The sequence below is a fragment of the Cibotium barometz genome, chromosome 50 (assembly GCF_041138505.1).
Source record: "Cibotium barometz isolate CiBa-2024 chromosome 50, ASM4113850v1, whole genome shotgun sequence".
Classification (NCBI taxonomy): domain Eukaryota; kingdom Viridiplantae; phylum Streptophyta; class Polypodiopsida; order Cyatheales; family Cibotiaceae; genus Cibotium; species Cibotium barometz.
The window spans coordinates 33,460,366-33,485,007 of record NC_141095.1 but is presented as its reverse complement, the minus strand read 5'-3'; positions in this window follow the sequence as shown (position 1 = coordinate 33,485,007).

Below are 24,642 nucleotides of genomic sequence, written 5' to 3'. Positions count from 1 at the left end.
GAATCAATCACATGACCTGGAAAAAAATGAGCATGCTTAATGATAAAGGTGGGCATGTGGGGGAAGACATGTTACAACTACTTTTATGCAAAGATAGATTTTAAACAATTACAAAACAAATGTGACTATGCACGCTAACATTAAACTATATACTGTTCTAAAATGTTGACTTTAGTTGCATTACAAAATGACCCAAGATGCAAAGACTCTTTCCATCTGATTCTAAAAAGATGCGACAAAATGTGCTAGCAGGTATCAGAATGTGGTGAAATTAGAATGCATTGATCTAGATCAACCACGTGGTAGAGCTAGAATGCACTGTTCTAGCTCAACCATGTGGTAGGGCTAGAATATTTTTAAATCTAGTTCTACCATGTGATAGAGCTATATCAAAGTATTCTAGCTCGATCCCATGGCAAAATTAGAAATAATATTTGAAGTCCAGCTCTAGCACGTAATAGAGCTGTATCAAAATATTTTAGATAGACCCCATGGTAGAACTAGAATGGTTTGAAGTCCAACTCAACCATGTGTGGTGACGTGGAAGAGCTAGAATGCATTGATCTAGCTCTACCATATGGTAGAGCTAGAACGCTTTGAAGTCTAGCTCTACCATGTCGTGGAGGTAGAATGCTTTGAAGTCTAGCTCTACCATGAGGTGCAGCTAGAAGGCATTGATCTAGCTCTATCATAGTCCATATATGTAGGAATTAAAATCATAAGACAAAGATCAAGCTTCCATACATTTTCAAATTAGGAGGCCCCTTATAGTAGAGTGCACTCCAACATTTATAAAATTATTTGAAGAGTAATACATTTGCCACTACTTTAAAAACAAGACAAAATTTCTTGTCAATTCATGATTACAAAAAGATAAAATTCCTCCAAAAAAAATACAATCCTTGGTGACAAATGGCTTCTTTAAGTGAATACTCCTTGGAACAATATCCTTGAAATAAATCTGCAAGAAACTATCATAAATTAAGTTTCTTCATTGTGAATACACAATTGTTGTATAAAATCATGTATTTAGTTATAATTATCATTTATGTTGGATAGTACTGTGACACGAAGTTAGGGTTTGGACTTCGGTCACTTCTCAGAATCAAAACACACTTGTATGAAACCTCACAGCCTCCTCACCTCCCTTTCTCTCCCTAGGTTAAGATAAAGATATACACATCAAAGGTGAGATCATAATTCATGGAAGGAAAGATGAAAGGCTCCGAAGAAGTAAGAATTTCAGCCAGTCTTGCAGCTCCAAACAAGAGGGCGATTCTTTGTTGGAAGAAAATCTTCCGACTCAGGATTATGTGAACGGAAACATACGGAGAATATTGGTAAGGTTCATCCGTTCGAATTGGACGATTTGGTCGAAACATATTAAAGAAAATGAATATAGCAATCACTTACAAGAGGATAAGATACATGGGATTGGTCTTTTGATAAGAGATTAGGAGAAATTAATCATGATTAAGAAGAAATAATGGCCAAAACTCTATAAAAATAGAGATACATAGAAAATTACAGTTTTAAATCCATAAAGGCTGTGTAAGAGAGGATTATATAGATGCGTAGAGCTTGAAGAGAGCTTCACGCCTATATAAAAACTTTCAAAATCGGGCAACCGAGCGAAAAGTTATGAGCATTTTACTACAAGACTATAAAACTGCTAAAATTCTATAAAAATAGAGATACACAGAGAATTGCAGTTTTAAATCTATATAAGCTGTGCAAGAGAGGATTAGATAGCTACGTAGAGCTTGAAGAGAGCTTCGCGCCCATATAAAAACTTTCAAAAACGGATAACCGAGCGAAAAGTTATGAGCATTTTACTACAAGACTATAAAACTGCCAAAATTCGCCTAAAAATTAGCAAATTTGGGAGAAATTCTAATCATCAATGAAGTAAGGGATTAAGAAATTAGTTATATGAGTGAAAAGAACATAGAAAGAGCTTCCTAGCCATATAATCAATTTAAGAAACCAACACCTGAGTGATGAGTAATTACCGATTGAAATTTGGGTATTGGACCACAAAAACTGCACTTCCCTCTCTTTGTATGAAACCTCAATTTTCACATAGCCTCTTGCTTCTCATCTCCTTCATATTCAAGCTAGAAGGTAAGGGTTAACATTGCTTAGTGGACAATCGTAAAGATTTACCTATGGTCCCCAAAGTCTTTCCACATGCTCATTACCGCTAAAACCATTGGTACCTCCAAAGGAGGGCGGCAATAAGGCAAGGGCTACCTTGAGAAGTCACAGGCCCACCAAGATAATAACTCCTTATCCCACTTATCATGAATCATCAAAGAGGTCCAAAATTGGGTTAAGCATGAGAAGCTAATGCTAAATGAGACATTCACATGTAAAGAGAGTGTTTGAATAAGCGTTTAAAGATAAGAGAATGGCAATGACACAAAATGCTCAATTGAGGAGGCTCATTCCTTGATTTGAAAGGGAGAGGAGGGCTCCTTTTATAGGTGGAGAATCACCCTCTCTTCCATTGTTACAAATTACAACATAAAAATCTTTAACCCTTCAGTGACATAAGGGTAGATGTCACCATCAATTGTCCTCTTAGGCTAAGTCTTCTATTGATTATTAAATTGAAGACTTTTTGACTTTGAGAGTGTGATGAGATAATAGCCAAGCCTAAGTGGCGTGTAGGTGGAGATCCCACTTACACATGGCAGAATTCTCCTCTTCCATGTAGGCATTCTAGAAGAATCTTTCCCAATTATGCACCTACACACACTCCTCCACATGCCTTCCACACTCCCCAACTTGTTGCCTTATGGTGAATACCATATTAATAATACAATTAAAATCCATGTGAGCATGAAGGCCCACTTTTATTTTCCACATCACTAGCCTATCTACCATACCAAAGTATTTATCAAGCATACTTGTGGCATTTACAATGTGTGCACCCTAAATCAAGTAAAACCATTATATTTGAAGATAGAATGTTGTTATCGGGGTAGCCGCCAAGCCGCCGCATCACCACGCCGTTATTCCATTGTGGGCGCCGCAATCTTCTTGGACAAGCTTCCACCTTATTACCATTACGAAACCATCAAAATATGCACAAAATTGACAATGAAAGATATTAATTTTTCACGTCACATCTTTCCCCCCCTATCAGATCCTCCATGCTTGTCTGGGGGGTCTGCTAGCCATGGTGCTCGAGGGTAGAATATCTTTAGCCGATACTCATTGGCACGTCCGGGAACCTTCTGTCCACTTGCATCCTCTAGAAGATAGGTGTTATTTTTGAACTTTTGCTTTATCCTGGCCTTCCCAGCGTCGAAGAAGCTTCTTATCTAGCCGTTTCTCCACACGGCCATCATACCTCATGACTAAGCTTCCTTGCTTGAGTTCTGGCTTCTTCTTCTTCCTCGTGAGAGTGTCATGCCTTGCCTTGCGTCGTTGTTGTGCAGCCTCCAAATTTTGAAGTGCCTAAAGTCGCCTCTCATCCAAGATCTCCAGTTGTGCTAGGCGTTGGGCATGTGTTTCTTCTTCATTATTCAAGCGTGCAAAAGATGCGCTAAGGCTTGTGATTTCCAATTCTATTGGCAAAATAGCCTCCATTCCATAAACTAACTGAAAAGGTGTGAAACCAAGAGAGAGTTTGTGAGTTGTCCTATAGGCCCATAGGATCTCTGGCAAATGCACATCCCACTTTCTCTTCATAGTATCCACTAGCTTAGACAAAGATCCACAAAGCAGTCCATTAGTTTTTTCTACTAAACCATTACATTGGGGATAATAGGGAGTTGACATAGCATGCTTTATTTTTAATTTCTGCACCAAAGCTTCAATCAAGTCATTCCTGAAAGACCTCCCCCCATCCCCCCGTAAGGATTTCTAATGGACACCCAAATCGGGCACATATGTATTCCCTGAGAAAGGATGCCACAGCCACTGCTTTATTATTGACCATTGCCTTTGCTTCTGCCCACCTTGTTGCATAATCTGTGGCCACCAATATGTAATACTTCCCATGGGAGGAACGAGGAAGTGGGCCCACAAAATCTAATCCCCACCTTTCAAATGGACCATATGCTGGGATAGGGTTTAAGGGTCCGGGAACCAATTGCTTATGCCCATATGCCTGGCATATTTCAGAGCTTCTGCACCACTCATGGACATCTTTGCTGAGTTGAGGCCAATAATACCCTGTGTTAAGGATCCTCCGAGTTATGCTGGCGAGGCAAAGTGACCTGAACATTCATGACATAATTCCATAATCCTTTTGGACTCCTCTAGGCTCACCACCCTTCTAAGAATCTTATCCTTACCTTGCTTGTAAAGAAAATCCCCTAGAATTGTGTAAGGATGAGCTTTCCTGGTAAGCCTTTGCTTCTGTTGAGGATTCAATCCAGGAGGGAAGTATCCTGTATCTAAATAGTGTTGAACATCTTGGAGCTCAGGCCAACCTGTATCCATTAATGCAAGAGTAGCTACTTTAAAAGAAGCCAAGGTTTTAGTAGCCAATTCATGAGCCTTTTGATTATCCTTCCTGTTAACATGCACAAATTTACAAAACTTAAAAGCTTCTTTCAACTCCATTGCCCTTTTATACAATTCTTGGAGATTAGGACTCCTTGCCTTATACTCTCCTTTCATTTGTCGGATGACCAATTGTGAATCCCCTTTAACCTCTACCTCTTCAATTCCATCTTTTATGCAATCTTCTAATCCCCAAATTAATGCATTATACTCAGCCACATTATTTGATATAGTGTTTGGAAATTCCCTACCCTTGGCCCATACCTCTTTTCCTTCTGGATCAAATAAAACTATCCCCCCAGCCCCACATTGCCTGGAAGGGCTAAAGGCTCCATCAAAATGCATAGTGAAAGCAGTTGGTGGTGTCTCCAAATCTTCATACACTTCTTCCTTTGCTCCTGTTTCTTCTTCCTCTTCCTTCCTGGTAAGCAAATCTGCAAGAGAGGCCCTAGGGGTGTTTTCTGTAGTAAAAGTGAAAGAGAATTCTTGAAGCTCACAAATCCACTTTGCAAACTTCCCTCCTGCAGGATTGGGTTTACGGACCAAGAATTGTAAAAAAGGTTGAGATGTGAGGAAGAAAAAAGGGCGAGGTAACAAGTATGACCGGAACTTCTTTACTGCAAAAACGAGAGACAAACCACCTTTCTCCATTTCACCATACCTCTCCTCGACATCAGTGAGTTGTCGGCTTGCATAATACACTGGTTGCATACGCCCTTGCTCTCCCTTTTGCAAGAGTATAGCACCCACTGAATGTGATGAGACACTTGGGTTCACATAAAAGTCCTCCCCCCACCTAGGAGGCTGCACAATTGGACTTTGACTCATGCATTCCTTGAGCAAACAAAAAGATTGAATTTGATCAGCGGGCCCCCATTGGAAAGAAACATTCTTCTTTGTTAACAGATTTATAGGATACATCTTCTCAGAGAACATGTCAACAAAGCGTTGGTAATACTTTGTTTTACCCAAAATCCTCCTTACCTCCCATACATTGGTAGGTGGTGGGAGGGCCACAATTGCCTGCACCTTCTCAGGATCCATCTCTATGCCTTCTTCTGAGATAACATGTCCCAAGAGAACCACCTTTCTTCGTGCCAAGCGGCATTTTCTAGGATTAAGACACCCTTTTGCATCATCAATACTTTGCAAGGCCAACCTCAACTTTTCCAAGTGATCCACACGGCTTGAATAAATGCAAAAATCATCCAGAAAGACCCTTATAAAGTTCCCCAAGTAAGGTGCAAATACCTGACTCATGAAGCGTTAAAAAGTTGCTGGTGCATTGGTCAAGCCAAATGGCATCACCTATAGGCATACACTCCCCAAGGGGTGATAAATGAGGTTTTCCTTTGATCTTCTTCACAAATCCGGATTTGAAAGTATCCAGAGTATCCATCACACACTGAATATAATTCATGACCTGCAACTTGATCCAAAATCTCATCCTGAAAGGGTAGAGGGTAATAATCCCTCTTTGTGCATGCATTCAAAGGGCGAAAGTCCACACACACACGCCATTTTCCACCCTTTTTGGGAGTAACTATACAATTGGGGAAATCCACTCTGAATTCTCTACTGGAGAAATAAATCCAGCTTCAAGCAAATTAGTTACCTCCTTCTTAAGCACCTCTGCTTGCACTACTCCCAAACGCCTTAGCCGCTGTACCACTGGCTTACTCTGGGGTTTGAGATCAATCTTGTGCTCTACTAGGGTAACTTGGCGTACTTGTGAGTAGTTGTTTGCAAAAAGGTTAGGAAATCCATCCAACATTTTTAAGTAATTCTCCCTTTCAGTACTTGCTATGGACTCATCAAGAAGAAGTTCATTCTGTTGGGTGGTGAAGACTAGTGAGGTCCACATCTCCTTTCTTGCACATGGTTGACGAAGCTTCCCCTTCCAAGGCTCCATTGTCTTTAGCATCCCCTCGATCCCTTCCCCCCAGGGAAAGACCAAATGCATGGACAAATGTGTGGCAAGCAACCCGGATCTTTTTTGTTGTGTTCAGATGCGATAGGGACTCATTTCGGATCCGAAACTCTGTTATGGCGATTTTGCACTATCTTCGTCCGGACCCAACTTTGACGCACTAGGAGAATTGATTGCGATCTCCAAATGCATGCACAGAGTAATGTGGACATAGAGCAACTTCCCTGGCACAAGTCCGTGTGGTCCGTTCTCTGATGGGGTCCCGGATCCTCAACTTCTAACTGTCTGAATCTGGGTTCTCGAAAAAGATACACAAGCGTGCCAAATGGTGAAAATTTCCAACCGTGGCCCAAACGGTGCCGAAGAGGCATGAAATTCGAATCATGCATGGAAAAATATGTGGCAACTAACCCGGATCTTTCTTGTTGTGTTCAGATGAAATTCAGACTCATTTCGGATCCGAAACTCTATTATGGCGATTTTGCACTATCTTCGCCGGGGACCCAACTTTGACGCGCTGGGAGAAGTGATTGCGATGCACAAATCCATGCACGGAGTGATGTGGACATAGAGCAACTTCCCTAGCACAAGTCCGTGTGGTCCGTTCTCTGATGGGGTCCCGGATCCTCAACTTCTAATTGTTCGAATCCAGGTTCTCAAAAACGTTGAACGAGCATGCCAAATGGCAAAAATTTTCAACCCTGGCCCAAACGACGTCGAAGAGGCATGAGATTCGAATCATGCATGGAAAAATGTGTGGCAAACCAACCCGGATCTTTCTTGTTGTGTTCAGATGCGATTGGGACTCATTTCGGATCCAAAACTCTGTTATGGCGATTTTGCTCTATCTTCGCCAGGGACCTTGACGCGATGGGAGAAGTGATTGCGATGCCCAAATCCATGCACGGAGTGATGTGGACATATAGCAACTTCCCTAGCATAAGTCCGTGTGGTCCGTTCTCTAATGGGGTCCCGGATCCTCAACTTCTCGAAAAAGATGCATGAGCGTGTCAAATGGCGAAAATTTCCAACCGTGGCCCAAATGGCGTCGAAGAGGCATGAAAATGGAATCATGCATGGAAAAATGTGTGGCAAGAAACCCGGATCTAGCTGTGTACCATGCAGATCAACAAAACCAATTACTCTAAGAAGAGATCTACTTCACATGACGAGAACCAAAGAGCTACAATTGCATCAGATCTAGCTCTACCATGTGGTGGAGCTAGAATGCATCGATCTAGCTGTGTACCATGAAGATCAACAAAATCAATTACTCCAAGATGAGATCTACTTCACATGACAAGAACCAAGAAGCTAGAATTGCATTTGATCTAGCTCTACCACGTGGTAGAGCTGTATCCAACCTAGACCACATCGTAGAGCTAGATTGCTTTGAGGTCTAGCTCTACCATGTGGTGGAGCTAGAATTGCTTTTAAGGTCTAGCTCTTCCATGTGGTAGAGCTAGAATGCATTGATCTAGCTGTGTACCATGCAAATCAACAAAACCAATTACTCCAAGAAGAGACCATGATGAGAACCAAGGAGATAAACAAGTGTGTTGAATGGCGTTGGGACCCAACTTTGACGCGCTGGGAGAAGTGATTGCGATGCCCAAATTCGTGCACGGAGTGATGTGGACATAGAGCAACTTCCCTAGCACAAGTCCGTGTGGTCCGTTCTCTGATGGGGTCCCGGATCCTCAACTTCTAACTGTCCGAATTCGGGTTCTCGAAAAAGATGCACGAGCATGCCAAATGGCGGAAATTTCCAACAGGGGCCCAAACGGAGCTAAAGAGGATTGAAAATCGAATCATGCATGGACAAATGTGTGGCAACCAACCCGGATCATTCTTGTTGTGTTCAGATGCGATTCGGACTCTTTTCGGATCCGAAACTCTGTTATGGCGATTTTGCACTATCTTCGCCGACCCAACTTTGACGTGCTGGGAGAAGTGATTGCGATCTCCAAATGCATGCACGGAGTAATGTGGACATAGAGCAACTTTCCTAGCACAAGTTTGTGTGGTCCGTTCTCTGATGGGGTCGCGAATCCTCAACTTCTAACTGTCCGAATCCGGGTTCTCGAAAAAGATACACGAGCGTGCCTAATGGCAAAAATTTCCAACCGTGGCCCAAACGGCGCCGAAGAGGCATGAAATTCGAATCATGCATGGAAAAATGTGTGGCAAGCAACCCACATTTTTGTTGTTGTGTTCAGATGTGATTCCGACTCATTTCGGATCCGAAACTCTGTTATGGCGATTTTGCAGGGACCCAACTTTGACGCGCTGGAAGAAGTGATTGCAATGCACAAATCCATGCACGGAGTGATGTGGACATAGAGCAACTTCCCTAGCACAAGTCCGTGTGGTCCGTTCTCTGATGGGGTCCCTGATCCTCAACTTCTAACTGTCCGAATCCGGGTTCTCGAAAAAGATACATGAGCGTGCCAAATGGCGGAAATTTCCAACCGTGGCCCAAACGGCACCGAAGAGGCATGAAAATGGAATCATGCATGGAAAAATGTGTGGCAAGAAAATCGGATCTAGCTGTGTACCATGCAGATCAACAAAACCAATTACTCTAAGAAGAGACCTACTTCACATGACGAGAACCAAGGAGCTACAATTACATCAGATCTAGCTCTACCATGTGGTGGAGCTAGAATGCATCGATCTAGCTGTGTACCATGGAGATCAACAAAATCAATTATGCCAAGATGAGATCTACTTCACATGACAAGAACCAAGAAGCTAGAATTGCATTTGATCTAGCTCTACCACGTGGTAGAGCTGTATCCAACCTAGACCACATCGTAGAGCTAGATTGCTTTGAGGTCTAGCTCTACCATGTGGTGGAGCTAGAATTGCTTTTGAGGTCTAGCTCTTCCATGTGGTAGAGCTAGAATGCATTGATCTAGCTGTGTACCATGCAAATCAACAAAACCAATTACTCCAAGAAGAGACCATGATAAGAACCAAGGAGATAAACAAGTGTGTTGAATGGCACTGGGACCCAACTTTGACGTGCTGGGAGAAGTGATTGCGATGCCCAAATTCGTGCACGGAGTGATGTGGACATAGAGAAACTTCCCGAGCACAAGTCCGTGTGGTCCGTTCTCTGATGGGGTCCCGGATCCTCAACTTCTAACTGTCCAAATCCGGGTTCTCGAAAAAGATGCAAGAGCGTGCCAAATGGCGAAAATATCCAACAGGGGCCCAAACGGCACCGAAGAGGAATGAAAATCGAATCATGCATGGGAAAATGTGTGGCAACCAACCCGGATCATTCTTGTTGTGTTCAGATGCGATTCGGACTCTTTTCGGATCCGAAACTCTGTTTTGGTGATTTTGCACTATCTTTGCCGGGACCTAACTTTGACGCGCTGGGAGAAGTGATTACGATCTCCAAATGCATGCACGGAGTAATGTGGACATAGATCAACTTTCCTAGCACAAGTTCATGTGGTCCGTTCTCTAATGGGGTCCCGAATCCTCAACTTCTAACTTTGACGCGCTGGGAGAAGTGATTGCGATCTCCAAATGCATGCACGGAGTAATGTGGACATAGATCAACTTTCCTAGCACAAGTTCGTGTCGTCCGTTCTCTGATGGGGTCCCGAATCCTCAACTTCTAACTGTCTGAATTCGAGTTCTCGCGAAAAAGATGCACGAGCGTGCCTAATGGCGAAAATTTCCAACCGTGGCCCAGACGGCGCTAAAGAGGCATGAAAATGGAATCATGCATGGAAAAATGTGTGGCAAGCAACCCGGATCTTTCTTGTTGTGTTCAGATGCGATTGGGACTCATTTCGGATCCGAAACTCTGTTATGGCGATTTTGCACTATCTTCGTCGGAACCCAACTTTGACGCACTGGGAGAACTGATTGCGATGCCCAAATCCAAGCACGGAGTGATGTGGACATAGAGCAACTTCCCTAGCACAAGTCCGTGTGGTCCGTTCTCTGATGGGGTCCCGGATCCTCAACTTCTAACTGTTTGAATCCGGGTTCTCGAAAAAGATGAACGAGCGTGCCAAATGGTGAAAATTTCCAACCCTGGCCCAAACAATGTCAAAGAGGCATGAAATTCTAATCATGCATGGAAAAATGTGTGGCAACCAACCCGGATCTTTCTTGTTGTGTTCAGATGCGATTCGGACTCATTTCGGATCCGAAACTCTGTTATGGCGATTTTGCACTATCTTCGCCCGAGACCCAACTTTGACGTGCTGGGAGAAGTGATTGCGATGCACAAATCCATGCACAAAGTGATGTGGACATAGAGAAACTTCCCTAGCATAAGTCCGTGTAGTCCGTTCTCTGATGATTTCCCGGATCCTCAACTTCTAACTATTGGAATCCGGGTTCTCGAAAAAGATGAACGAGCATGCCAAATGGCAAAAATTTCCAACCCTGGCCCAAACGACGCCGAAGAGGCATGAAATTCAAATCATGCATGGAAAAATGTGTGGCAACCAACCCGAATCTTTCTTGTTGTGTGAATCGGACTCATTTCGGATCTGAAACTCTGTTATGGCGATTTTGCACTATCTTTGCCGGGACCCAACTTTGACGCGCTGGGAGAAGTGATTGCGATGCACAAATCCATGCACGGAGTGATGTGGACATAGAGCAACTTCCCGAGCACAAGTCCGTGTGGTCCGTTCTTTGATGGGGTCCCTGATCCTCAACTTCGAAAAAGATGCATGAGCGTGCCAAATGGCGAAAATTTCCAACCGTGGCCCAAACGGCGACGAAGAGGCATGAAAATGGAATCATGCATGGAAAAATGTGTGGCAAGAAACCCGGATCTAGCTGTGTACCATGCAAATCAACAAAACCAATTACTCTAAGAAGAGACCTACTTCACATGACGAGAACTAAGGAGCTACAATTGCATCAGATCTAGCTCTACCATGTGGCCCAAACGGCACCAAAGAGGAATGAAAATCGAATCATGCATGGACAAATGTGTGGCAACCAACTCGGATCGTTCTTGTTGTGTTCAGATGCGATTCGGACTCTTTTCGGATCCGAAACTCTGTTATGCAATTTTGCACTATCTTCGCCGTCGGGACCCAACTTTGACGCGCTGGGAGAAGTGATTGCGGTCTCCAAATGCATGCACGGAGTAATGTGGACATAGAGAGCAACTTTTCTAGCACAAGTCCGTGTGGTCCGTTCTCTGATGGGGTCCCGAATCCTCAACTTCTAACTGTCCGAATCCGGGTTCTCGAAAAAGATGCACGAGCGTGCCTAATGGCGGAAATTTCCAACCGTGGCCCAAACGGTGCTAAAGAGGCATGAAAATGGAATCATGCATGGACAAATGTGTGGCAAGCAACCCGGATCTTTCTTGTTTTGTTTAGATGCGATTGAGACTCATTTCGGATCCGAAACTCTGTTATGGCGATTTTGCACTATCTTCGTCGGGACCCAACTTTGACACGCTGGGAGAACTGATTGCGATGCCCAAATCCAAGCACGGAGTGATGTGGACATAGAGAAACTTCCCTAGCACAAGTCCGTGTGGTCCGTTCTCTGATGGGATCCTGGATCCTCAACTTCTAACTGTCCGAATCCAGGTTCTTGCAAAAGATACACGAGGGTGCCAAATGGTGGAAATTTCCAACCGTGGCCCAAACGGCGCCGAGAGGCATGAAATTCGAATCATGCATGGACAAACATTTGGCAAGCAACCTGAATCTTTCTTGTTGTGTTAGATGCCATTCATACTCATTTCGGACCCGAAACTCTGTTATGGCGATTTTGCACTATCTTCGCCGGGATCCAACTTTGACGCGCTGGGAGAACTGATTGCGATGCCCAAATCCATACACGGAGTGATGTGGACATAGAGCTACTTCCCTAGTACAAGTCCGTGTTGTCTGTTCTCTGATGGGGTCCCAGATCCTCAACTTCCAACTGTCCTAATCTGGGTTCTCGAAAAAGATGCACAAGTGTGCCAAATGGCAAAAATTTCCAACCGTAGACCAAACGGCTCCGAAGAGGCATGAAAATCGAATCATGCATGGACAAATGTGTGGCAAGAAACCCGGATCTTTGTTGTTGTGTTCAGATGCGATTCGGACTCATTTCGGATCCGAAACTCTGTTATGGCGATTTTGCACTATCTTCGCCAGGGACCTTGACGCGATGGGAGAGGTGATTGCGATGCCCAAATCCATGCACGGAGTGATGTGGACATATAGCAACTTCCCTAGCATAAGTCCGTGTGGTCCGTTCTCTAATGGGGTCCGGGATCCTCAACTTCTAACTGTTCGAATCCGGGTTCTCAAAAAAGATGAACGAGCGTGCCAAATGGCGAAAATTTCCAACCGTGGCACAAACGGCACCGAAGAGGCATGAAATTCGAATCATGCATGGAAAAATGTGTGGCAAGCAACCCGGAACTAGCTGTGTACCATGCAGATCAACAAAACCAATTACTCTAAGAAGAGACCTACTTCACATGACGAGAACCAAGGAGCTACAATTGCATCCGATCTAGCTCTACCATGTGGTGGAGCTAGAATGCATCGATCTAGCTGTGTACCATGCAGATCAACAAAATCAATTACTCCAAGATGAGTTCTACTTCACATGACAAGAACCAAAAGCTAAAATTGCATTTGATCTAGCTCTACCACGTGTGGTAGAGCTGTATCCAACCTAGACCACATCGTAGATTGCTTTGAGGTCTAGCTCTACCATGTGGTGGAGTTAGAATTGCATTTGAGGTCTAGCTCTACCATGTGGTAGAGCTAGAATAGCTGTGTACCATGCAAATCAACAAAACCAATTACTCCAAGAAGAGACCATGACGAGAACCAAGGAGATAAACAAGTGTGTTGAATGGCGCTGGGACCCAACTTTGACACGTTGGGAGAAGTTATTGCTATGCCCAAATCCATGCACGGAGTGATGTGGACATAGAGCAACTTCCCTAGCACAAGTCCGTGTGGTCCGTTCTCTGATGGGGTCCCGGATCCTCAACTTCTAACTGTCCGAATCTGGGTTCTCGAAAAAGATGCAAATAAAAGCTCTCATGCAAAAAGAGCTCTTAATAAATGCGAGCTCTCATGGATAGGGAACTCACATGCATATAGAGATATCATGCAGCGCAAGAGAGCTCGTGCACTCAATGCAAATAAATGAAAATAAGAGATCTTATGCATAGAGATCTCTTGCAGCCATGAGATATCTAATGCTCTTATAAAAAACTCCCATAGCACCCTGATGGGTTGCAACATAAAAAAGAGAGCATTGGGTTTAGAGCTTACCACAACTCGGTAGGTGGTGAGGACCTAACACCAAAGCATGGTCAGGACGTGAGGTCAAGAGAATAACACAATAGAGAATTATTTACATACTTTTATTTACTGTGATGCATGTGTTATCGATTATGCATAGAGGGCTCTCATGCATAGAGGGCTCTCATGCATATAGATCTAGGATATATCTACGCAAGGTGAGAGCTCTCATGCATAGAGAGTTTTCATGCGTTGTGAGAGATCTTACACAAAGCTCTCAAGCGTGGATCTCTTCCATGAGAGATCCATGCATATAGATCTCATAAATATAGAGCTAACATTGTGTGTGATTCATTGTGAGAGCTCCCATGCATATAGATCGCAAATCTCACGCAAAGAGAGCTCTAATGCATATAGATCAGCTATTATCAAGTGCGAGTCATTGTGAGAGCTCCTATGCATAGAGGGCTATCATGCATATATATCTCATGCATGAGAGCTCTTATGCATATCGATGAGCTCTCATGCATATAGAGTTATCATACATGAGATCTTATGCATCGAGCTCTCTTGTATTCTAAGAGGTCTCATGCATGAGATCCCTCTTGCATTGTAAGATCTCTCATGCATTAATAGCTCTCATATGCATAGATCTCTCATATCATGCATGAGAGCTATAGAGATTTTGGTCTTGCACTAGAGCTCTCATGCAAAGAGCTAGGTCTTACATTAAGAGCTCTCATACATAGAGCTCCCATGCATAGAGCTTGGTCTTGCATTAGAGCGTTCATTCATAGAGATAGGTATTACATTAAGATCTCTCATACATAGAGCTCGCATGCATAGAGCTATATCTTGCATTATTATAAGAGTTCCCATGGATAGATCTCATGTATAGAGTGAAAGAGCTCTCATGCATAGAGCCAGGTCTTGCATTCAAAGCTCTCATACATTGATCTCACATGCATAGAGTTAGATCTTGCATTATTATGAGAGCTCTCTTACATACATCTCATGCATAGAGCTATAATATCTTGCATTATTATAAGAGCTCCCATGGATAGATCTCATGTATAGAGTGAAAGAGCTCTCATGCATAGAGCTAAGTCTTGCATTAAGAGCTCTCATACATAGAGATCGCATGCATAGAGTTAGATCTTGCATTAATTATTATAAGAGCTCTCATACATAGAGCTATATCTTGCATTATTATAAGAGCTCCCATGGATAGATCTCATGTAAAAAGTAAAAGAGTTCTCATGCATAGTCTCATGCTTAGAGAGTAAGAGCATTAGGAGCTACATCTTGCATTATTATGAGAGCTCTCTTGCATAGATCTCATGCTTAGAGTGTAAGAGCAGGAAAGTACAATTTCAAGCAAGGAGAGAGGGGAGAAGCTATGCTATGAATAGAGGTACGATATTAGATGGATGGTTTTTCATTTCAAGTAATCTTGCACTAGTTTAAGTCATTTCAACTCCAGCTCTACCATGTGGTAGAGCTAGAATGCATTTTTGGGTTGTTGCAAGATCAGGGTGTCCAGTTTTATCCAGTTTATGCTGGACTGGGACAATGCTTGGAGAGTAAATTTTTGGGGGCAAGGTACTTAAAATGAGATCAAGCAAATAATAGAAAATACGCTTGCCCTTAAATTAACCCAATATAACTTAAATTAATATAAATTAGTCTAATTAATCAAAATTAATAAAAAATATGATGAAATGATAAAAAAATGATCTTTTCATATTTACAGTGATCCAATTTATTTTTCCATAGATGCACCATTACAAGTACACTAGTCCCTATAGGTTTTAGATGATTCACATCAAAAATGTAATTTTACTAATTAGATTACTAATATTTGCAGGCCTTCTGATAGTCTGGAGGAATTTTGAAAAAGAGATCATTAAAAATCCAGCCATTGGATTTGTAATTTTTACTAACCATCACATTCTACTAATGTCTCAGTATCTACCCACTCTTTTGATCTACAAGATTGAGGATTTTAAGTGGTAGCTATTGTGGGTACAAAAAGTGACGTATATTATAATACTTTAAAGACCTTGAAATATTTAAATAAAATAGTCAAATATCTTAAAATTTTCTCAAAAAATCAAGTTAAGCTCCATATTATGTGAAGATCTAAGGTACAAAGTGGGAATCTCATATGAGTTTATATGTAAAAGATATTAGCATTTTATGGAATCAGTTCAAATTTGGGACAGGGTGTATACATTGACTTTGTACCTAAGAAAATGAGGACTTTTGACTATCTAATGCTTAATCAAATTATGCAACTATATTTTCAACTTTGAATATGATGTTCCAACAAAAGAACTTGAAACAAAATTCCTTCATTTACTAGGAGAGATTAGCCACTAAAGGTAAACAAATGCCTGTTTTTTTACTGTTTACAGGGTGCCTGAGTGGACAAAACTGGGCACCCTGATCTTGCAACCACCCTTTTCTAGCTCTACCATGTGGTAGAGCTAGAATGCATTTTTCCAGCTCTAGCATGTGGTAGAGCATTCAAATTATCCCACCCAATTTTAAATTCAAATTATCTCGCCCAATTTTAAATTCAAATTATCCCGCCCTTAAAGAATTTAAAATGGTCTTGCTATTTTTCAAGTTTTTCTTGACGTCCATGTCGTTTATGTAATACAAACCTACTTTCCCATCTTGTCATTGACAACTAGCACTTGGACATCACCGCATCTATTATCAAATTCAACGATACAACAAGGTACACATATTTTTGTCTCAATGCATATTAAATCATTATCTATGATTAGATTTAAAGTTTTAAACATGTCAATTAAAAATCAGATCATACACATTGACATAGAGTAGAAAATAAAAGCATGCAAGAATTCAAAAACTCAGGAAATTATGGTTGAAGAGAAAAAACCTAATTTAGAAGAGAAAATCCAAGTATATGCTGGCTGCTCTCTCTTATTGCTGTATAGAAGATGTGGCCTGCAACTATGCAATGTCTTGTATATGCTGCGTAGGAGAGTGGGCCTGCTCTCACAGCAATAAGAGATGCCTAAAGAAAACCAAGCATGAGAGATTTATGGCCAGGGCCTGTTTATTGCCCTTTATGACCTACAATGCTCTTGCTAATGAAACTACTACTGTAACATGCTCTATCTTTTTTATCGTCTGATTCAGAAGAGAAAATAAAAAAATTAAAGTTTAAGAGACGCCCATATACCTGCTAGAATCCAGATTGCATGGCTGTGGAGGGACGGATAAGCTTAGATAAATTATAACCCCACTGGCAGGTGTACATAATGCTAGGCATCCTTTGATTTGGAGGTAAATATCTACGAGTAGCTGCTAGGTAAGAGCAAGGTGGATCCAAAACTCTGTTATGGAGATTTTGCACTATCTTCATCGAGACCCAACTTTGACACGCTGGGAGAACTGATTGCGATGCCCAAATCCAAGCACGGAGTGATGTGGACATAGAGCAACTTCCCTAGCACAAGTCCGTGTGGTCCGTTCTCTGATGGGGTCCTGGATCCTCAACTTCTAACTGTCCGAATCCAGGTTCTTGAAAAAGATACACGAGGGTGCCAAATGGTGGAAATTTCCAACCGTGGCCCAAACGGCGCCGAGAGGCATGAAATTCGAATCATGCATGGACAAACATTTGGCAAGCAACCTGAATCTTTCTTGTTGTGTTAGATGCGATTCATACTCATTTCGGACCCGAAACTCTGTTATGGTGATTTTGCACTATCTTCGCCGGGACCCAACTTTGACGTGCTGGGAGAACTGATTGCGATGCCCAAATCCATACACAGAGTGATGTGGACATAGAGCTACTTCCCTAGTACAAGTCCGTGTTGTCTGTTCTCTGATGGGGTCCCAGATCCTCAACTTCCAACTGTCCTAATCTGGGTTCTCGAAAAAGATGCACGAGTGTGCCAAATGGTAAAAATTTCCAACCGTAGACCAAACGGCGCCGAAGAGGCATGAAAATCGAATCATGCATGGACAAATGTGTGGCAAGAAACCCGGATCTTTGTTGTTGTGTTCAGATGCGATTCGGAGTCATTTCGGATCCGAAACTCTGTTATGGCGATTTTGCACTATGTTCGCCAGGGACCTTGACTCGATGGGAGAAGTGATTGCGATGCCCAAATCCATGCACGGAGTGATGTGGACATATAGCAACTTCCCTAGCATAAGTCCGTGTGGTCCGTTCTCTAATGGGGTCCGGGATCCTCAACTTCTAACTGTTCGAATCCAGGTTCTCAAAAAAGATGAACGAGCGTGCCAAATGGCAAAAATTTCCAACCGTGGCACAAACGGCACCGAAGAGGCATGAAATTCGAATCATGCATGGAAAAATGTGTGGCAAGCAACCCGGAACTAGCTGTGTACCATGCAGATCAACAAAACCAATTACTCTAAGAAGAGACCTACTTCACATGACGAGAACCAAGGAGCTACAATTGCATCCGATCTAGCTCTACCATGTGGTGGAGCTAGAATGCATCGATCTAGCTGTGTACCATGCAGATCAACAAAATCAATTACTCCAAGATGAGTTCTACTTCACATGACAAGAACCAAAAGCTAAAATTGCATTTGATCTAGCTCTACCACGTGTGGTAGAGCTGTATCCAACCTAGACCACATCGTAGATTGCTTTGAGGTCTAGCTCTACCATGTGGTGGAGTTAGAATTGCATTTGAGGTCTAGCTCTACCATGTGGTAGAGCTAGAATAGCTGTGTACCATGCAAATCAACAAAACCAATTACTCCAAGAAGAGACCATGACGAGAACCAAGGAGATAAACAAGTGTGTTGAATGGCGCTGGGACCCAACTTTGACACGTTGGGAGAAGTTATTGCTATGCCCAAATCCATGCACGGAGTGATGTGGACATAGAGCAACTTCCCTAGCACAAGTCCGTGTGGTCCGTTCTCTGATGGGGTCCCGGATCCTCAACTTCTAACTGTCCGAATCTGGGTTCTCGAAAAAGATGCAAATGAGAGCTCTCATGCAAAAAGAGCTCTTAATAAATGCGAGCTCTCATGGATAGGGAACTCACATGCATATAGAGATATCATGCAGCGCAAGAGAGCTCGTGCACTCAATGCAAATAAATGAAAATAAGAGATCTTATGCATAGAGATCTCTTGCAGCCATGAGATATCTAATGCTCTTATAAAAAACTCCCATAGCACCCTGATGGGTTGCAACATAAAAAAGAGAGCATTGGGTTTAGAGCTTACCACAACTCGGTAGGTGGTGAGGACCTAACACCAAAGCATGGTCAGGACATGAGGTCAAGAGAATAACACAATAGAGAATTATTTACATACTTTTATTTACTGTGATGCATGTGTTATCAATTATGCATAGAGGGCTCTCATGCATATAGATCTAGGATATATCTACGCAAGGTGAGAGCTCTCATGCATAGAGAGTTTTCATGCGTTGTGAGAGATCTTACACAAAGCTCTCAAGCGTGGATCTCTTCCATGAGAGATCCATGCATATAGATCTCATAAATATAGAGCTAACATTGTGTGTGATTCATTGTGAGAGCTCCCATGCATATAGATCGCAAATCTCACGCAAAGAGAGCTCTAATGCATATAGATCAGCTATTATCAAGTGCGAGTCATTGTGAGAGCTCCTATGCATAGAGGGCTATCATGCATATATATCTCATGCATGAGAGCTCTTATGCATATATATCTCATGCATGAGAGCTCTTATGCATATCGATGAGCTCTCATGCATATAGAGTTATCATACATGAGATCTTATGCATCGAGCTCTCTTGTATTCTAAGAGGTCTCATGCATGAGATCCCTCTTGCATTGTAAGATCTCTCATGCATTAATAGCTCTCATATGCATAGATCTCTCATATCATGCATGAGAGCTATAGAGATTTTGGTCTTGCACTAGAGCTCTCATGCAAAGAGCTAGGTCTTACATTAAGAGCTCTCATACATAGAGCTCCCATGCATAGAGCTTGGTCTTGCATTAGAGCGTTCATTCATAGAGATAGGTATTACATTAAGATCTCTCATACATAGAGCTCGCATGCATAGAGCTATATCTTGCATTATTATAAGAGTTCCCATGGATAGATCTCATGTATAGAGTGAAAGAGCTCTCATGCAGAGCCAGGTCTTGCATTCAAAGCTCTCATACATTGATCTCACATGCATAGAGTTAGATCTTGCATTATTATGAGAGCTCTCTTACATACATCTCATGCATAGAGCTATAATATCTTGCATTATTATAAGAGCTCCCATGGATAGATCTCATGTATAGAGTGAAAGAGCTCTCATGCATAGAGCTAAGTCTTGCATTAAGAGCTCTCATACATAGAGATCGCATGCATAGAGTTAGATCTTGCATTAATTATTATAAGAGCTCTCATACATAGAGCTATATCTTGCATTATTATAAGAGCTCCCATGGATAGATCTCATGTAAAAAGTAAAAGAGTTCTCATGCATAGTCTCATGCTTAGAGAGTAAGAGCATTAGGAGCTACATCTTGCATTATTATGAGAGCTCTCTTGCATAGATCTCATGCTTAGAGTGTAAGAGCAGGAAAGTACAATTTCAAGCAAGGAGAGAGGGGAGAAGCTATGCTATGAATAGAGGTACGATATTAGATGGATGGTTTTTCATTTCAAGTAATCTTGCACTAGTTTAAGTCATTTCAACTCCAGCTCTACCATGTGGTAGAGCTAGAATGCATTTTTCTAGCTCTACCATGTGGTAGAGCTAGAATGCATTTTTCTAGCTCTAGCATGTGGTAGAGCATTCAAATTATCCCACCCAATTTTAAATTCAAATTATCTCGCCCAATTTTAAATTCAAATTATCCCGCCCTTAAAGAATTTAAAATGGTCTTGCTATTTTTCAAGTTTTTCTTGACGTCCATGTCGTTTATGTAATACAAACCTACTTTCCCATCTTGTCATTGACAACTAGCACTTGGACATCACCGCATCTATTATCAAATTCAACGATACAACAAGGTACACATATTTTTGTCTCAATGCATATTAAATCATTATCTATGATTAGATTTAAAGTTTTAAACATGTCAATTAAAAATCAGATCATACACATTGACATAGAGTAGAAAATAAAAGCATGCAAGAATTCAAAAACTCAGGAAATTATGGTTGAAGAGAAAAAACCTAATTTAGAAGAGAAAATCCAAGTATATGCTGGCTGCTCTCTCTTATTGCTGTAGAAGATGTGGCCTGCAACTATGCAATGTCTTGTATATGCTGCGTAGGAGAGTGGGCCTGCTCTCACAGCAATAAGAGATGCCTAAAGAAAACCAAGCATGAGAGATTTATGGCTAGGGCCTGTTTATTGCCCTTTATGACCTACAATGCTCTTGCTAATGAAACTACTACTGTAACATGCTCTATCTTTTTTATCGTCTGATTCAGAAGAGAAAATAAAAAAATTAAAGTTTAAGAGACGCCCATATACCTGCTAGAATCCAGATTGCATGGCTGTGGAGGGACGGATAAGCTTAGATAAATTATAACCCCACTGGCAGGTGTACATAATGCTAGGCATCCTTTGATTTGGAGGTAAATATCTACGAGTAGCTGCTAGGTAAGAGCAAGGTGGAGCTGCTGAAGGGGCGAGTGGCTGCAGAGAGAGAGCCGCCCAGAGAGAAGCAGGCCACGCTAGGTAAGAGCAACAAACGTTGCAGAGAGAAAGCCGCCCAGAGAGAAGCAGGCCACGCTAGGTTGGAGCAGCAAACAGACAAACGTGCGCCCCTATAGCCGTGTAGCTTGTGTTGATGGAGGGAGAGCCGCCCACGAACGTGGGCCCCATAGAGAGAGAGAGAGAGAGAGAGAGAGAGAGAGAGAGAGAGCCGCCCACGAACGTGCGCCCCGCAGAGAGAGAGAGAGAGAGCCGCCCAGAACTGAACCCGCAGAGAGAGAGCCGTCCGCAGAGAGAGAGCGCCGTCCGGATACGTTCGCCACGATAAGGTTGAGGATAAGTCTAAATTCAAGATTTTCATAAAATTAGCATTGGTATATAAAATTAGCATTCAATTTGGTAACAGATACCAAATTTGAAGTTATAAAATTTTCGTAATTTTCTAGATCTTAAAGTTTCCAAAGATCTCTTCATTTCTCCATACATTTGGGATTAGGCCATCCCATCATGTACACAATTTTGAAATAAAAAATCAAGAGCAAAGATAATTTCATATAATTCTTTTTTTGCTCTTGGATTTACTTAAATTATGAAGATCAATTATTACGAATTTATCTTGATAAATCACCTTGTTTTATCTTCTGAACATGCAATGGCTGTGCAAAATCAATATTGAGGTCCCCGGCTCTTGACGCCTAATCCATAGTTTCCTACTAGACTCATCTATGCTCCTTATGCATCCATACACACGTGTGCGCGCATAGCGGACCGACATAGCTCGAGACTAGATGTTGTATGAGTTTCAAAAAATTAAAGCTATTTCTATCAGTTATTGAGAGAACTAAGAGAACTTGGAAAAAAGAGCAAGATATTATAGTGATTTCTACTTGGTGAACCTCAAGTTATCAATTTGAGCCTTGTTAAGCATGCATCATATAGGCTTATGGAAAAACCGTAATGGTAATTTTTTATAAAAGGTGATTTCTATAATTGATTTAGTGAACTTGGAGCTCCGATTGAAACTAGATAAGTTTAAGAAGGCCAGGGTTATTTTTTTTTTGGGATTTATGCTCTTTCAATAGCCACAGCCACACAATCATCACCAAGTTGTTGAAAGTCGACACATTCAAATGGAAATACATATAAGATAGTCCCTTGATTGATAGTTTGCATCATGCTCTCATCCTTTAGAAGAACCATCTCATTCTTCCAAGATTGTTGGATTTGCATGTCAAGTTCTGGAGATGTTATCGGTATTGCATCTATAATTGGAGGTTCCACAGACTCTTCTTGATCTACATCACTACATCTTTCAGTCCACTCTCCAAATTCCAGCTCCCTTGTGAAAGGCCTTAAAAGCATTTTTGGCCAACGAACATTACTCCATAATGCATTTTTTAGATAAATGGTATCCATTGTAGGGAATAGTAGTTCCACATCCTTCAAGCATTCCTCCACAAGTAATGACACATTTCCTTGACCAATCTTTGTTCCACTACAAGTGGAATTTGGATCAATTCTACACACGCAGCCAATACCAACAGAATCTGTGAGATCCCTGTTCCCACCGAGCAACGGATTCAGGATACTGGCAGCGGAAGTAACACATCAAATGCGGGTAGGGGTCTCACACTCGAGGCCTCGCCCACGGATATCCGGACAAGAGACTAATCCGTCGGTTTGTCCAAAACCGAAACCGGAAAAACTTCCTTTACCCGGAAAGCATGGGCAATTCCACCAGGATAACTCTTTACTCTAACGTAGTCAAGATCGTTACGGATCAACTGATCTGACTGCACCTTTAACGGTACTTGGTCAAATCAAGGAAGAAACTTGCACTTGGATCATTGGGATCAACGCTTTTTTCCCCATCAAGAGGCACAGCCGTTGATTCCTATCCATAGAACAATTTCTATCCGGGATTTACTTCATCTATCGTAATAATAGAAATTAAATCTCGATTTACGGATCCATCAGTCCAGCCTAACCCCATCCGATCCCATGGGTTAGCCAACCGCCCAACCACTGTAGTGATGGGATCCAATTTGGAATTTGGTTAAGTTTTGTCCCGGGTACCAAGGAAGAGAGTTCCAAGGCCCCCTAGCCGGAAGTTCATGCAACATAAAATTAGGCACACCACTTACACACCCAATATGAAATTGCCTTTTTCTTATCATCAGCTAACTTTAAAACAATCCTTTAATGAAACCATAGTACCACTGATCACAGTCTTCCAAATTATCCGGTTGATCCTGAAATTTCCCATCATTCCTTCATCAGAGTATCTATGGCATCATTGGCAACTAGAACGCTCACCACCTGTCCACTCAGAGGCCGTTTCCATAGTTCCTAGCCCATAATACTCGGCAATATAATCACTTATCAAGATGGACTCTCGTTGAAGATCAGCAAGATCAACCAACAGATCCATATAAAAGAGTCATGGACTCATCCGTTGAGGACCAGCAAGGTCAGTCAACCAGATCCATGCCCGGTTTCACAAAACAACTCTTACTCCTTGTTCCAATATCTTCCTCGACGCACGCGTGGGTATCCTAGGCGACCCAGAGCCCGAGCACCGTATGGTCAGCACCCTCTAGGATCCTTCGCAGGTGACCTAGAGCTTCACTCATAGGCCGCTTCCTTGGTCCCTCATCCACCGTACCGGAAGCTCACCATTTTAATCGAACTGAGGCTGGTCAAGACCTCGGTCGACCTTGCTACGCGAGACGTCCTCCATTGACTCTCCGTCAGCAGTTGCAACTTTATCAGTTAGGTCTCCACGACCTTAATCACAAGACGGTCAAAATGCTTCCCCAGCATTCTTGACATAAAACAGCCATTTACAAACAGCATTTACAAACAGTTTACAAATACAGTTTCTATATTAACTCTCATTTTTCCACATTATCCCTCATTAATCCACATTACTTATTCCACATTCCATGTATATGTGTACTCATCCAATCACCTCCTATTCCATCTCTTCACTTCAGATTCCTTCACATCACATATCATATATTCACATCCATATCCACATCCATACATCCACATCCACATCCACATTCACATCCATACATCCACATCTACATGCTTATCTCCATTTTCACATCCTCATTTATACATCCACATCCCATATCCACATTCATACATACACATCCATACATCCACATCTACATCCACATACATACATACATCCACATCCACATTCCACATTCACATCTATACATCCACATCTACATTCACATTCACATAC